The sequence below is a fragment of the Bombina bombina genome, chromosome 1 (genome assembly GCF_027579735.1).
Source record: "Bombina bombina isolate aBomBom1 chromosome 1, aBomBom1.pri, whole genome shotgun sequence".
Classification (NCBI taxonomy): Eukaryota; Metazoa; Chordata; class Amphibia; order Anura; family Bombinatoridae; genus Bombina; species Bombina bombina.
In genome coordinates, this window is record NC_069499.1 from 1,134,960,670 (window position 1) to 1,134,974,204 (window position 13,535).

Consider the following 13,535-nt stretch of genomic DNA (forward strand, 5'->3'; position numbering starts at 1 on the left):
GGACTGACTACACTTAACAGGAGAAACTCCAGTCTCATGCCGAAGAGTAGGATTGGGGGGCACTCACAGTGCAGCCTGAGCCTGCTGGTTGATCCCCACTGGTTTTATATAAACTCCTGTGGAAATCGAGTTGAAAAGAGCAGTACAGTTCGGATTCTGAGGAGAAGTTGTATTTCGTAGTGAAACAAGCATTCCAGCTCTACCCAGGACGTAGGAGCTGCAGAGAGTGGTGTTCACCTATACCTTACCTCATATCGATTGAGGGTGTTTTCTGTGAGAACACATCCTTAAGGGGTCTTTCACCTGGATTGGAAGTCACAGTGTGAAGGGTGCATGAAGAACCATTGATCTACTGCACTTCGGTTTTTTTCTCTCACTACTGGTTGACATATACTGGGCCTCCCACCAGATACAATAGACTCTTAACTATTGCCCTGCATTTTATATCACGTACCCCCATATATTCCCATTTGTATCTGCACATTTGTTTTTGTATATTTAATTTTAATATTGATATTTATGTTATTAATGTTTATATATTCTGGCGTCATTGCAGATATACATTTGTCTATCCATCCCTGATACCATCATTTTTGTTATACAACATATTCTTATAATTACTGCTTTTTAAAAAAAGTTTTATAACATTTTTTATTTCAGCTATTATTGAAAAGAATTTTTTTAGACATTTTTGAACAGACCTTTTCTATATTAGCGCTTCGAGCACCTCACCCATACTCCCCTTTTACAATACACTCCCTTTGGGGGTTTTGTGTTCCTAGCAGCTTCTATAGATAGGTCCACGTATACATATATACATATTTAATATTTTGTAAGTTTTATTATTGGTCTTTAAATATGTTTTAATTTTTGCTAAAAGATATTTATTTTTAGTTATTGGACCTTGATATATCCCAGTCCTTTTTTCCAAGTGTGCATCGGTATATTTATTTGTTTATTTTATTCGTAGTAGTCCTGTTGGGATGCACACATAATACTTATAATATTTGGAGTATAACATATTTACTCTACCAGATTTAGGGGCTAGCTCTCTTTTTTCACGTGCGCCTCAATAGGTCCAGAGCTTATACCTCTACTAGTTAGAGGTGTATTCTCTCTTCTTTCAGTATATATATATATATATATATATATATATATATATATATATATATATATATATATATATATATATGTGTGTGTGTGTGTGTGTGTGTGTGACCAGAGTGAATGCAAGCCCTGGTGAACATCTACTTAAAAAGACATTATTTTTTAAATTTTTTACACCCTGCCCCAAAAATATTATGCCTAAAAAAAAGGCCTTAAACCTGGGGTGGGGTGGGGTGGGGGTGCAGCAGAATTTTGAGTGCATAGGGCAGCACAAAACCTAAATACGCCCCTGTATAGTTATAAATGTTCTTTATTTTAACCAAGAAACTCAGTTCTTATTTCCTCAAGCATCTATAGCTGTCACCTGATAGCAAGTACAATAAAAACCTATGAGGCAAGACGATAGGACAAATCTCAATAAGAGAACAATATATAGTACCCTGAATAAAAAGTACAACTTTATTATGTAACCTATGCGTCTTAAAAAGATGCTGCCTTAATAGAGCAGCATACCCCAAGACAATGACTTAAAGTAGTCTACATACACATATAAATAACTATGGCCTAGAGTTCGGCGGTAAAAGGGCTGTTAACGCTCCGCGGGCTTTTTTCTGGCCGCACCATAAATTTAACTCTGGTATCGAGAGTTAAAACAAATGCTGCGTTAGGCTCCAAAAAAGGAGCGTAGGGCATTTTTACCGCAAATGCAACTCTCGATACCAGAGTTGCTTACGGACGCGGCCGGCATCAAAAACGTGCTCGTGCACGATTCTCCCATAGGAAACAATGGGGCTGTTTGAGCTGAAAAAAAACCTAACACCTGCAAAAAAGCAGCGTTCAGCTCCTAACGCAGCCCCATTGTTTCCTATGGGAAAACACTTCCTACGTCTGCACCTAACACTCTAACATGTAACCCGAGTCTAAACACCCCTAACCTTACACTTATTAACCCCTAATCTGCCACTCCCGCTATCGCTGACCCCTGCATTACACTTTAAACCCCTAATCTGCCGCTCCGTAAACCGCCGCAACCTACGTTATCCCTATGTACCCCTAATCTGCTGCCCTAACATCGCCGACCCCTATATTATATTTATTAACCCCTAATCTGCCCCCCACAACGTCGCCGACACCTACCTACACTTATTAACCCCTAATCTGCCGAGCGGACCTGAGCGCTACTATAATAAAGTTATTAACCCCTAATCCGCCTCACTAACCCTATCATAAATAGTATTAACCCCCTAATCTGCCCTCCCTAACATCGTCGACACCTAACTTCAATTATTAACCCCTAATCTGACGACCGGAGCTCACCGCTATTCTAATAAATTGATTAACCCCTAAAGCTAAGTCTAACCCTAACACTAACACCCCCCTAACTTAAATATAATTTACATCTAACGAAATAAATTAACTCTTATTAAATAAATTATTCCTATTTAAAGCTAAATACTTACCTGTAAAATAAATCCTAATATAGCTACAATATAAATTAAAATTATATTATAGCTATTTTAGGATTAATATTTATTTTACAGGCAACTTGGTATTTATTTTAACCAGGTACAATAGCTATTAAATAGTTAAGAACTATTTAATAGCTAAAATAGTTAAAATAATAACAAATTTACCTGTAAAATAAATCCTAACCTAAGTTACAAATAAACCTAACACTACCCTATCAATAAAATAATTAAATAAACTACCTACAATTACCTACAATTAACCTAACACTACACTATCAATAAATTAATTAAACACAATTCCTACAAATAAATACAATTAAATAAACTAGCTAAAGTACAAAAAATAAAAAAGAACTAAGTTACAGAAAATAAAAAAATATTTACAAACATAAGAAAAATATTACAACAATTTTAAACTAATTACACCTACTCTAATCCCCCTAATAAAATAACAAAGCCCCCCAAAATAAAAAATTCCCTACCCTATTCTAAATTAAAAAAGTTACAAGCTCTTTTACCTTACCAGCCCTGAACAGGGCCCTTTGCGGGGCATGCCCCAAGAAGTTCAGCTCTTTTGCCTGTAAAACAAAACATACAATACCCCCCCCAACATTACAACCCACCACCCACATACCCCTAATCTAACCCAAACCCCCCTTAAATAAACCTAACACTAATCCCCTGAAGATCTTCCTACCTTGTCTTCACCATCCAGGTATCACCGATCGGTCCTGGCTCCAAGATCTTCATCCAACCCAAGCGGGGGCTAGACATCCACTGAAGAAGTCCAGAAGAGGGTCCAAAGTCTTCCTCCAATCCGGCAAGAAGAGGACATCCGGACCGGCAAACATCTTCTCCAAGCGGCATCTTCGATCTTCTTCCATCCGGTGCGGAGCGGGTCCATGTTGAAGCAGGCGACGCGGATCCATCCTCTTCTTCCGATGTCTCCCGACGAATGACGGTTCCTTTAAGGGACGTCACCCAAGATGGCGTCCCTCGAATTCCGATTGGCTGATAGGATTCTATCAGCCAATCGGAATTAAGGTAGGAATTTTCTGATTGGCTGATGTAATCAGCCAATCAGAATCAAGTTCAATCCGATTGGCTGATCCAATCAGCCAATCAGATTGAGCTCGCATTCTATTGGCTGTTCCGATCAGCCAATAGAATGCGAGCTCAATCTGATTGGCTGATTGGATCGGCCAATCGGATTGAACTAGATTCTGATTGGCTGATTCCATCAGCCAATCAGAAAATTCCTACCTTAATTCCGATTGGCTGATAGAATCCTATCAGCCAATCGGAATTCGAGGGACGCCATCTTGGATGACGTCCCTTAAAGGAACCGTCATTCGTCGGGAGACATCGGAAGAAGAGGATGGATCCGCGTCGCCTGCTTCAACATGGACCCGCTCCGCACCGGATGGAAGAAGATCGAAGATGCCGCTTGGAGAAGATGTTTGCCGGTCCGGATGTCCTCTTCTTGCCGGATAGGAGGAAGACTTTGGACCCTCTTCTGGACTTCTTCAGTGGATGTCTAGCCCCCGCTTGGGTTGGATGAAGATCTTGGAGCCAGGACCGATCGGTGATACCTGGATGGTGAAGACAAGGTAGGAAGATCTTCAGGGGATTAGTGTTAGGTTTATTTAAGGGGGGTTTGGGTTAGATTAGGGGTATGTGGGTGGTGGGTTGTAATGTTGGGGGGGGTATTGTATGTTTTGTTTTACAGGCAAAAGAGCTGAACTTCTTGGGGCATGCCCCGCAAAGGGCCCTGTTCAGGGCTGGTAAGGTAAAAGAGCTTGTAACTTTTTTAATTTAGAATAGGGTAGGGAATTTTTTATTTTGGGGGGCTTTGTTATTTTATTAGGGGGATTAGAGTAGGTGTAATTAGTTTAAAATTGCTGTAATATTTTTCTTATGTTTGTAAATATTTTTTTATTTTCTGTAACTTAGTTCTTTTTTATTTTTTGTACTTTAGCTAGTTTATTTAATTGTATTTATTTGTAGGAATTGTGTTTAATTAATTTATTGATAGTGTAGTGTTAGGTTAATTGTAGGTAATTGTAGGTAGTTTATTTAATTATTTTATTGATAGGGTAGTGTTAGGTTTATTTGTAACTTAGGTTAGGATTTATTTTACAGGTAAATTTGTTATTATTTTAACTATTTTAGCTATTAAATAGTTCTTAACTATTTAATAGCTATTGTACCTGGTTAAAATAAATACCAAGTTGCCTGTAAAATAAATATTAATCCTAAAATAGCTATAATATAATTATAATTTATATTGTAGCTATATTAGGATTTATTTTACAGGTAAGTATTTAGCTTTAAATAGGAATAATTTATTTAATAAGAGTTAATTTATTTCGTTAGATGTAAATTATATTTAAGTTAGGGGGGTGTTAGTGTTAGGGTTAGACTTAGCTTTAGGGGTTAATCAATTTATTAGAATAGCGGTGAGCTCCGGTCGTCAGATTAGGGGTTAATAATTGAAGTTAGGTGTCGACGATGTTAGGGAGGGCAGATTAGGGGGTTAATACTATTTATGATAGGGTTAGTGAGGCGGATTAGGGGTTAATAACTTTATTATAGTAGCGCTCAGGTCCGCTCGGCAGATTAGGGGTTAATAAGTGTAGGTAGGTGTCGGCGACGTTGAGGGGGGCAGATTAGGGGTTAATAAATATAATATAGGGGTCGGCGGTGTTAGGGGCAGCAGATTAGGGGTACATAGGGATAACGTAGGTGGCGGCGCTTTGCGGTCGGAAGATTAGGGGTTAATTATTTTAAGTAGCTGGCGGCGATGTTGTGGGGGGCAGATTAGGGGTTAATAAATGTAATATAGGGGTCGGCGGTGTTAGGGGCAGCAGATTAGGGGTACATAAGTATAACGTAGGTGGCGGTCGGCAGATTAGGGGTTAAAATTTTTAATCGAGTGTCGGCGATGTGGGGGGAGCTCGGTTTAGGGGTACATAGGTAGTTTATGGGTGTTAGTGTACTTTAGGGTACAGTAGTTAAGAGCTTTATAAACCGGCGTTAGCCATAAAGCTCTTAACTCCTGCTATTTTCAGGCGGCTGGAATCTTGTCGTTAGAGCTCTAACGCTCACTGCAGAAACGACTCTAAATACCGGCGTTAGAAAGATCCCATTGAAAAGATAGGCTACGCAAATGGCGTAGGGGGATCTGCGGTATGGAAAAGTCGCGGCTGCAAAGTGAGCGTTAGACCCTTTAATCACTGACTCCAAATACCAGCGGGCGGCCAAAACCAGCGTTAGGAGCCTCTAACGCTGGTTTTGACGGCTACCGCCGAACTCTAAATCTAGGCCTATGTGAATATATCATATGAGGACTCTAGAAAATGCATGTCATAAAGAAGAGCATGCAGTTTCCTTAACTGCCACCAGATGGCGGACAAGATTAGAAAAAACATTTCCAGAGAAAAATGAAAAAATAAAATTAGCATTGATATATTTCTGAATGATATGATCAGTAAACTTAGTCCCCTCATTGTGGAATTATGTGAACACAAACGTAAATAAACAACGAACACAGATATAAATAGTATTGTGGTAAATAAAAACAGTCTTCCATCTTTTTAAAATACCCAGTTGTGAGAATTCCTAGAGTTTGGCGCCTTAGACCACTTTAAAAACAAAATTTATGCTTACCTGATAAATTTCTTTCTTTCAGAATATGGAGAGTCCACAACGTCATTCAATTACTAGTGGGAGTATCACTCGTGGCCAGCAGGAGGAGGCAAAGAGCACCACAGCAAAGCTGTTAAGTGTCACTCCCCTACCCATTATCCCCAGTCATTCGACCGAAGGGAAATGGAAAAAGAATAATACAAAAGGTGTAGAGGTGCCTGAGGTTTAGTAAAAAATGACTGTCTTAATAAAGGTTGGGGTCGTGGACTCTCCATATCTGGAAAGAAAGAAATTTATCAGGTAAGCATACATTTTGTTTTCTTTCCTAAGATATGGAGTCCACAACGTCATTCAATTACTAGTGGGAACCAATACCCAAGCTAAAGGACACAGAATGAACAGGGAGGGAGAACAAGACAGGAAGACTTAAACACAAGGCACCACCGCGTGAAGAATTTTTCTTTTTCTCCCAAAAGAGGCCTCAGCTGAGGCAAAGTATCAAATTTGAAAATAAAAGTATGCAGAGAGGACCAAGTTGCAGCCTTGCAAAGCTGTTCCACAGAAGCTTCATCTTTGAAAGCCCAAGTAGAGGAGACAGCCCTAGTGGAATGAGCTGTAATTCTCTCAGGAGGCTGCTCTCCAGCAGTCTCATAAGCAAAACAAATCATACTTCTCAACCAGAGGGAAAGAGAAGTAGAAGTAACCTTCTGACCCTTATGCTTTCCTGAGAAACAAACAAAGGGGGCAGAAGACTGGCGAAAAATCCTTAGTCGCCTGTAGGTAGAATTTTAGAGCATGCACAACATCCAAATTGTGCAACAGACGTTCTTTATGAGGAGGATTGGGACAGAGAGAATGAACACATTTCCTGAATAATATTTCTATCCAAAACCACTTTAGGAAGAAACCCCAATTTAGTACAAAGAACCGCCTTATCCGCATGAAAGATAAGGTAAGGCGAATCATACTGCAAAGCTGAGAGTTCCAAAACTCTCCGAGCAGAAGAGATAGCAATAAGAAACAAAACCTTCCAAGATAGCAACTTAATATCATTGGAATGCATTGGCTCAAACTGAGCCTGCTGCCAAACTTTAAAAACAAGATTAAGGCTCCAAGGAGGAGCAACAGGTTTAAACACAGGCCTGATTCTGACCAGGGCCTGACCAAAAGATTGAACATCTGGCACATCCGCCAGACACTTGTGTAACAAAATAGATAATGCAGAAATCTGACCTTTCAGAGAACTGACTAACAAACCCTGGAGGAGCTACAGGTTTAAACACAGGCCTGATTCTGACCAGGGCCTGACCAAAAGATTGAACATCTGGCACATCCGCCAGACACTTGTGTAACAAAATAGATAATGCAGAAATCTGACCTTTCAGAGAACTGACTAACAAACCATTTCTGCAGACCTTCCTAGAGAAAAGACAAACTTCTAGGAATCCTGACCCTACTCCAAAAGTAGCCCTTAGATTCCCACCAATAAAGGTATTTACGCCATACCTTATGGTAAATTTTTTGACTAACAGGCTTGCGAGCCTGGATCATGGTCTCAATAACTGACTCAGAAAAACCACGTTTAGACAGAACTAAGCGTACAATCTCCAAGCAGACAGCTTCAGAGAAACTAGATTTTGATGAAGGAATGGACCCTGAGTTGGAAGGTCCTTCCTCAGAGGCAACCTCAAAGGTGGAAGAGATGACATCTTCACTAGGTCTGCATACCAGATTCTGTGAGGCCTTGCAGGAGCTAGAATTACTGATGCTCTCTACTGTTTGATACAGGCAATAACTCATGGAAGGAGAGCAAATGGAGGAAACAGGTATGCTAGACTGAAATCCCAAGGAACCGCCAGAGCATCTATCAGGACGGGCTGTGGATCTCTTGACCTTGAACCATACCTTGGAAGCTAGGCGTTCTATCTACCAAGATGCCATCAGGTCCAACTCCGGCAACCCCCAATTGAGGGTTAAGCTGGAGAACACCTCCGGATGGAGAGCCAACTCTCCAGGAAGAAATGTCTGTCTGCTCAGGAAATCCACTTCCCATTTATCCACTCCTGGAATGTGGATGGCAGATAGACAACAATTGTGAGCTTCCACCCACTGAACAATCTGAGCAACCTCCTTCATAGATAAGGAACTCCAAATTCCTCCCTGGTGGTTGATGTAAGCCACTGAGGTGATGCTCTCCGTCTGGAACCTGAAAAACCGGGCTAAGGACAACTGAGGCCAAGCCATCAGAGCATTGTAAATCGCTCTTAACTCCAAGATGTTTATGAGACGAGCAGACTCCTCCCGAGTCCATAGTCTCTGCGCCTCTAACGAGTCCCAGACTGCTCCCCAGTCCAGCAGGCTGGCGTCCGTAGTCACAATCACCCAGAAAGGTCTCCTGAAAACCTATGCCCTGAGACAGATGTCCTGAGAAAGCCACCACGGGAGAGGAGCAACCATCAGACCAATTACCTCCATACATTGAGCCACCGATGGCCGAACAGTAGACTGTAGAGAGAGGCAAGAGGAAAAAATATTGAATTTTCTAAACTCTGTCAGAAATATTTTTTATAGATAGGGAATCTATTATGGTCCCTAAGAAAACTATCCTTGTAGCTGGAACAAGGGAACTCCTCCCCAGATTCACTTTCCATCCGTAAGAACGTAGACAAGATAACTGATCTCTGTATGAGAGTCTGCTTATTGAAAAAAATGGCGCCTGAACCAATATGTCGTCCATGTATGGTGCCACTGCAATTCCCCGAGACCTGATCACTGCCAAGAGAGCCCCCAGAACTCAGGGAGCTGTGGCAAGGCCAAACGGAAGAGCCACAAACTGAAAGGGTTTGTCTAGAAAGGCGAATCTCAGGAGTTTGTGATGATCCCTGTGGAAGGGAACATGAAGATACACGTCCTTCAGGTCTATGGTCGTCATGAACTGGCCCTCTTAGACCAAAGGAAGAATAGAACAAATGGTTTCCATTTTGAAGGACGGTACCCTGAGAAACTTGTAGAGGCACTTTAGGTCTAAAATGGGTCGAAAAGTTCCCTCTTTTTTTGGAACCACAAACAGATATGAATAGAATCCTAGACCCTGTTCCCTTACTGGAACTGGAACAATCACTCCCAGGGAGGAAAGGTCCTGAACGCAGTTCAAGAATGTCTCTCTTTTTACCTGGGCTGCAGATAATCTTGAGAGGTGGAATCTGCCCCTGGGAGGGAAAGTTTTGAATTCTATTTTGTAACCCTGAGATACAATGTCCACAGCTGAATGAAAGTCTGCCCCCCACTTGATCTGAACCCAGACCGGGGGGCGACCCTTCATGCTGACTTAGACTCAGCTGAGGGTTTCTTTGATTGCTTCCTCTTATTCCAAGACTGATTGGGCTTCTAAGAAGATTTGGACTGCTCCTGCTTGGAAGAGGAAGACTTTTGACCTTTAAAGTAACAAAAGTAACGAAAATTACTTTGACATCCTTTAAATTTGTTCTTCTTGTCTTGCGGTAAAAAAAAAAAAAAAGACCGCTTTCCACCCGTAATGTCAGAAATTATTTCTGCCAGACCAGGTCCGAACAAGGTCTTCCCCAGAAGCTTGGACATAGAGGTAAAATCAGCTGACCAAGATTTTAGCCACAATGCCCTGCGGGCTAGGACAGTGAAGGCAGACATTTTGGCTCCCAGTCTAATAACTTATATATTAGCATCAGAAATAAAGGAATTGGCTAGTTTGAGAGCCTTAATCCTATCTTGTATTTCCTCCGATGGAGTCTCTTTTAAAATTGATTCAGACAAGATTCCGCACTTGCTACTATGGCAATACAAACTGCAGGTTGCTACTGAAAACCTTGATGAACATACATCTACTTTAGGTACCATGCACCAAGAATCTTTAATGGAGTCAGCAACAGGAAACATCTTTTTAAATACGGTAAAAGGGGAGAAAGGAATCCCTGGCTTCACCCATTCCTGTGAAATAATCTCCGTCACACGGTCTGGGACAGGAAAAACTTCCACAGAGGAAGGAACATCATAGTATTTATTAAGTTTACTAGACTTCTTAGGGTTGACAACAACAGAAGTATCGGAGTAGTCCAAAGTAGCCAATACCTCCTTTAACAGTACATAAAGGTGTTCAAGCTTAAATCTGAACTTTACTTCTTCAGTATCAGATGAAGGAATAATACTGTCCGGATCTGAGATTTCACCCTCAGAGGCTACCGGCGTATTCTCATCAGACCTATGAGGAAGGGCAACCTGCGTAGCAGTAGGTGGAAAATAAACCTTACTATCTGAATGTCTAATTTTCCTCTTGCGTTTTCCCAGCATAGGAAAAGCAGATAATGCCGCAGAAGATACCCGTGCAGCAAAATCTGCAGGCAAATAAACTGCTCCAGGAGGCTAAGAGGAACTGCAGGGCACTGTGACGCCATAAAGGCTTGGGATATTTGAGAAAGCTGTGGCATTGCCTGAACAGCATCATCCTGAGAGACATTGGGCTCAGAGGGCAACAATTTATCTTTAAATGTAAGTGTTCTAGCTAAGCCTACAGCACAGAATTGTATAGACAAAACACAATTTGTGCCTATAGGCATAACAAGCATTTCTTGGTCCATGTCCATAATACTAAATAAAATAAAAAATTCCCCAAATTGTAAACATTTTTTAAATACACTGTCACTTTAAGAATTTTTAGTACCACAATTTGGTTGCCAGAAGTCTCTAAAACGATCGTATAGTAGATCGACACTGAAGAGACTGAAATTCAATGACTCCGCTCTGCTCCGTGAATATCAGAAAGCAGAGAGAAGTCACATGACCGGCAGAGAGAGGAAACTACACAGCAAGTAAAAGGTGCACGTTTCTCTCTACCTACAACATAAGATGAAAGTAGCTGCAGCTGGTTTCAAACTCAAGCAGTTTGTCAGTTAGCCTGTTCTAGCTAAGCAAGCAAAGAAAACCAACTGCCAAATTTTAAGTTTATACATAAATCCCTGTATTAAAAATAAACCACACACATACTAATAAAGTATTTCAACAAAATTAGCCCAAAGAGGAAAAACGTCCCAATAAAGGGAAGATTAACCCCTAGTCTCAACATACATCATGTGCCTACCCACTGCAAAGAAAATCCTGTATAAAGGATTTTAAAAATGTCCCCATCTACTGCATATGACATATTCTTCTGAAGTGCCAGTCTCCAAGACCTAGAAGACAAAAGCACTTACCTGCAGTCTAGCTGTCCGGCAGGAATACAGCTCACAAGGCGTGAAAGGACACATACTCCTTACAGAGACCTGTAGAAAAAGAAAGAACAGAGTAACCAACTCTGGCTTTCTGTACCATGGGCAGCAATGCGTAATGGAACAAAGCAAGGACTACCTCACAACTTCCTAAATGCTTAAAAGCCACCACTACTCTACTGAAGGGATTGACGTGAACTCAGCTAAACCCAAATCCTTGCTTGCAGGACAAAAAACAAAATTTATGCTTACCTGATAAATTTATTTATTTCCGGATATGGTGAGTCCACGGCTTGAGTAATTACTGTTGGGAATATCACTCCTGGCCAGCAGGAGGAGGCAAAGAGCACCACAGTTAAACTGCTAAGTATCGAGGGGCGGAGCCAACAACTGAACAAGAGAGACGTGTCTAAGAGAGCTCCTGCAACTATTTATTTAATATTGTGGTGAATTGGGACTAACCCTCCGCAGTTTACCCCAAAAACTATCTTAGCTTCTGCAGGACACTTTCTCCTCCATTTGAAGAACCCAGCGAATTAGACACAGTGCTCGATCACCTGTACCAGCTGGGAAAGAACTTGGCTTTTGCGGCCTACGCACGTCATGGCGCCTAAGGATAGGGAACCCTGGTCAGACATATATGCAGCTCTGCAGGATTTGAGTCTGCAGATGTCGACCAGGTTTGCTGACATATCTAATCACCTTAGATCTACTGCAACTCAGCGTGAACATACGGAGCAGAACGAGATCGAAAACGTAATTACACCGACTTCCACAGATCAGCTCTGTAAGCAATGCAAGTGGCTACCAAGCTCTATACCAGTTGTGCCTGAGTCTCCTGATATCCTTTCTGACCATCCCCAGCTCAGCAATAGTCCGACTCAGAGAGATGCGGCATGCGCTTTGAAACGAAATTCCATTCGCCTGTCAGTAAAGAGAGAGCTCCGTGTAATTACTAAGCAGGTAAACATGACTCTTGAATCTCAGAGCCGAAAATTATCCTTATTGCCGCCCGCCTATAACCACCTAAGTTGCGACCTTACTTGTAAGCATGAGAGAGGTACCTTAACTGAGCTATTTAATATAACAGAGACTTTACAGAGGTACCGTCCTATAATCTATTATCCAGATCTGTCAGATTACCTTTCTCTGCTGGGTTGTGACCGGACTGCTTCCCATACTGTACCGGGGATGGATCCACAGAAGGGGATACTCTATGAGGCATGCAGGAGGGACTTTCTACTTCATTTTGCAGTACTTTTGGACCCTTTTGATCCGGGTGGCTTACACTGTTGTGTCTTGCAGGGGGGTTGGAGCTCCCGGTGGATAAGAGCTTATTGATTGATGTAGCTCTGAATACACGTTCAGCAGAAGGCTACAAAATGTGTGTTATATGCAGCTGACTGGGACACTTTGAGGGTTGCTTATATATGATCCCTGATATCACGACATCTCAATGTGACACTCTTCTTATGTTATATACTGCCTATTAGAGCTTCCGAGTGAGTTACTGAAACTACTGTGAGATCCCGGGCTCAGATGACATCCAGAAAAGAACTCTCTTACTTATTGCTTTTCAATACACGCTATGTCTCAAGTTATTATGCACAGTTAGTCTGCATGCACAGTTAACGTAGAGTTTTATAGAGTATGTTTTATACTTGCCTAGTATAGCTTTTGGTTTATCCTTTTTTTTCGTAGTCAGTGTCTAAAGCGTTACATCCCTGCGGTCCCTAATGTCTAAATTCACAGTATGCACAGTGAGCTCCCTGTTAAAAGTCAGTTTCGCTGTTTAAATTGTTATTTTATATATTATTATATCCTGACCCTAAGGAACCTTCCAGTGTTAATGTTGTCTATATTTGCTGCAGTAATTCACGCCCTAACTTATAAGGTTATTTTAACTTATAGGTGCTGTGTATTCACTCTTTACATTTGGTTTGGTAACATGTATCCTTGCTATATATTGGTTAGTTGGGCTCCAGAACATTCCACGTTATTTATAACCCCATTAACTCCCAGGGACCCTACTGTCCTGTTAAACGGTACAGCAAGCTTGACTTGACACATGGCC